At 37.0% G+C, this 4,319-nt stretch overlaps 1 pseudogene; it reads right to left on the bottom strand.

The window, feature by feature from the left end:
* Positions 1 to 2,486: 2,486 nt before the first annotated feature.
* On the bottom strand, positions 2,487 to 2,605 carry LOC112472420 (annotated as a pseudogene).
* Positions 2,606 to 4,319: the final 1,714 nt, after the last annotated feature.

Here is a 4,319-nt window from a genome sequence, read left to right as displayed (position 1 = left end):
AACTGGACAGATTCAGACAAAAAGATGAAACTAGACCACTTTATTATACCATGTACAAGAATAAACTCAAAATGGATTAAAGACCTCAAACCATAAAACCCCTATTACATAACATAGGCAGTAAACTCTTTGGCATTGCTCTTAGTAATCTTTTTTTTTTTTGGATATGTCTCTTTGGGCAAGGGAAACAAAAGAAAAAATAAACAAATGGGACTACTAAAAAGATTTTGCACAGCAAAGGAAACCATCAACAAAACAAAAAGACAACCTATTGGTTGGGAGAAGAGATTCACCAATGATACACCCGATCAGGGATTAATATAAAAAATATAAGAAACTCATATAACTTAGCACCAATAATACAAAGAATCTGATTAGATCTGACCAGACATTTCTCTAGAGAACAAATACAAATGGCCAATATACATAGGAAAAGATGCTCAAGGTCACTAATTATCAGAGAAATACAAATTAAAACCACAATGAGATTATCACCTCACACCTATCAGATGGCTATCATCAATAAAACAACAAATAACAAGTGTTGGTCAGAATGTGGAGAAAAAAGAACCCTCATGCACTGTTGGTAGAATTGCAAATTGATGCAACCACTATGGAAAACAGTATGGGGATTCCTCAAAAAACTAAAAATAAAACTACCATATGACCCAGCAATTCCACTTCTAGGTATTTATCTGAAGAAATCCAAAACATTAATTCGAAAAGATATGTGCATCCTTATGTTCATCTCAGCATTGTTTACAATACCCAAGACATGGAAAAAACCTAAATGCCCATCAATAGATGATTGGATAAAGAAGAGGTGGTACATATGTACAATGGAATATTACTTGGTCATAGAAAAGAATGAAATCCTACCATTTGTGATAACATATATAGACCTAGAGGGTATTATGCTAAGTGAAATAAGTCAGACAGAGAAAGACAAATACCATATTATTTCACTTATAGGTGGAGTATAAAATACACACTAAATGAACAAACAAAACAGAAACAAACTCAGACACAGAGAACAAACTGATATTTACCAGATGAGATGGGAGTTGAGAGGCTGGGTGAAAAAGCTGAAAGGATTAAGAAGTACAAATTGGCAGTTACAAAATAGTCACAGGGATATTTTAGGGATAGTATAGCATAGATCATATAGTCAATGACATAATAACTACATGTGGTGTCAGGTGGGTACTAGACTTAATAGGGGGATCACATTAAAAGTTACATAAATGTCTAACCATTATGATCTACACCTGAATGTCAACTGTAATTGAAATTTTTTATAAATAAAAAAATGCCTGATCAGTAGAACATACTGTTGCAATATAGTTCATCTTCTCTGGGTTCTTGTCCTCTGAATAGAATTATAATTTAGCATTTAGTATATCTAGGATGTCTTACACTGCAAGCAAAACCTTAATTGAGATTTGTTAGAACATTTGCCCTTTGTTTAGTGTTTTTATAATTTTCAAGAATAAATAGAGAAGACATGTTATTTAAAAAAATTTTAAGTGATGCAAAATAAATCTGCCATCTTTAAAATTTATCATCAATATTTCCTTTGTTCTTGGCTTTTCCATATACCTGTCTCTTTCCTTTTATTTTAGCTACAGAGTGAAGATTGTATTCTTTTTTGAGTGTTCAAGGCTTATGGTAATAATATGTCTAATAGTTTATCAGACAGTGCCTTTGGGACCAACAAATCAGGATGTAAGGGGAGGAAGCAGAATCGAGTAGAAGTTGAGCTGCCATGCAGGCTTGATGACAGCCTCATCCAACCCCACAGGAAGCTCTGGAACTAAAATGAGTCATCAAGTAATTCCATATCTTTATACCCTCCTTGGACATTGGATATGGGCTGCCTTAGAAAGGATGTGATCTTGAGCTAGGGAGCTCACTGCAGCTGAGATAAGCTCTGAAGCCTGCAGCTGTCTACCGCATTCCCAGCAGCTGGGGCCACAAGTCTATCCTTGAAGGGAAGTAGCATATCACCTTGTCTGCTCCAATAGTTTTTGTGTAAGACTGCTGAGGGAAGCTTCAGGAACACAGAAGATCATGGGACATGGACGCTGGTGAGAATGTGGCAGGGCTAGCACAAGGTATATCATTCACAGTGAGTATGAGGGTCTCTGTGCAGTGATTAAGAACACAGACTTTAGAACCAGACTACCTGGGTTTGAATCCCTGGTTATGTATTTCCCAGTTGAGTAACCTTGGTCAGGTTACTTAATCTCTCTCTGTTTCAGTTTCCTCCTGTGACTAGGGGCTTTAGTAGAATCATCTGACAGGGTTGTTATAGAAGAATTAAACAAAGAAATGCATCTAAAATGTTTAATAAAGTGCTGTGCCTGTAACAAGCACTCTATGTGTCACTGTTATTGTAGCTATATGGAATTTTATGAAGGCTTTGAATGAAGATAGGGGTTTTATTTATTTTTATTTTTTAAATTATTTATTATTATTATTATTTATGCCTACAGCACCTGGTCTTCCTAGGTGGTCTCCCATCCAAGTACTAACCAGGCCTGACCCTGCTTAGCTTCCGAGATAAGACAGAATTGGGCTTGTTCAGGGTGGCGTAGCCATAGACCATGGACCGTGGCTCCACTGGGGCACAAACTAAGGAGCTTCTGTGTGTAAAGCAGATGTGCTAACTGCTACTCTATGGAACCACGCCCAAGATAGGGGTTTTAGAATTTGAAAAAGTAGTGGGAAACTAGAAAGAAGTTGAAGGATTCAGAGAGCTAGATGCAAAATGAACAACAAAAATGAGCAAGGAAGCACTAGAGAATGAGAAATGAGATATACAGAGAAAATAATAAAAATGACTAGGAAAAAAGTGTTCAGCTGAACATTGAAATCAAAGGGCAACAAATTAAACAAATTGAAAACATGACTGGAAAGACGGTTCTCTGAATATTTAAAGAATCTTACATGTAGCAAAATTGCTTCTAATTCCCACTCGTTTCTCTTTCCAGTCATCCCAATATATTTCACCTTCCTCCTACTCAGTTTTCAAGTCCCAACTCCCTATTGACCAATTGCTAGGAACTGTCATTATAGGCACATTTCAAATTCAAACATAGTGCACTCAATTAATAAACATGAATGTTGTCATGAAGCAGGTCAAACAAAAGATGAGACAAGTAGACCAGTACACAATAGATGAGTGAGATAAGCACATCATTCCATTAAGCTGTCGCTACAAATAAATCCAGTATTCTGTAAAAAAAAAATCAGAGTTTAAACTCATGAGCATAACGTTGAGGAAACAGGTACTCCCCTCGCCTTTAACGCTGGGCCTTCAAGTGTCCCAGGAGGAAAAAAAAAACTGTAACTGGTAGGAATGGAATAGAACTGTCAATAGCACACAGAATCTTTATTGATTCTGTGACAGACTGAAGACTGTGACAATGTTTTTAAAAATTACACAGTTTTCCAATTAGAACATAAAAACAAACAACAAACAAAATGAGAGTACCTTCATATCCTTAACTGACAATGATCTTGAGTTGTTCTGACTCAGTGAGAGTCCTTCCACTATCTCATCCATGTGATCTGGACCTCTCCTCTCCAAACATTTTAGTCCTGCTATGTTTATGTTGAGGACTGTAGGATTCTGTAGAGCTAACTCCACCCAGACCCATGAGAAGAAAGTTCTTTTTGTCAAGTATGGTCTGAGTTCTGGACCACATTTGCGTTCTTAATATTCTGCATTGTATTGGATACTAGATTTCTCTTCTTGCTTCCAAGCATTACAACACATCTTTGAAAAGGGGCTAAGCTCCTGAGAAAACTCAGAACCAAAGAATAGGAGCAGGAACTGATCCCCAAGTTCAGAACCCTATCTTAAGCCACTGTGTCAATAATGGAAGTATTATTCTCATCTCTTCATCAGCAGGACCCATTGTTCTCTGGTGACAACAGGAGTGAGATAACAGCAGCTGTGAAGCCCCTGCCCTTCCTCTCCAGGGGCCAGGGTACTGAATGTGAGAAGCCTAGCTTTAGAACAGAGGGTTCTGACAGTTCTCAAAAGAGAGAGCTGATGAAGATGTGGACATAAAAGTCACTCTTTAAACACAAAATATTATCTGCAAGGAAACAGTAGGAGAAAGATGGGATGTTACAATAACTATTATCACTAATATTTCCTATATTCTGCATATGAAATAATTAGAAAAATAACAGTTTGCATACAAATTGCATATTTGCATTTGCCAAGCCTTATGGAGTGTTCGAGTCAATTTTCAGGTTTTTCTCCTTTTTTTCTAGATCTTTGTGCTTGTTTCCTGCACCTTACCTCC

The sequence above is a fragment of the Pteropus alecto genome, unplaced genomic scaffold (assembly GCF_000325575.1).
Source record: "Pteropus alecto unplaced genomic scaffold, ASM32557v1 scaffold76, whole genome shotgun sequence".
Lineage (NCBI taxonomy): Eukaryota > Metazoa > Chordata > Mammalia > Chiroptera > Pteropodidae > Pteropus > Pteropus alecto.
This window is presented reverse-complemented; position numbering and strand designations above follow the sequence as displayed.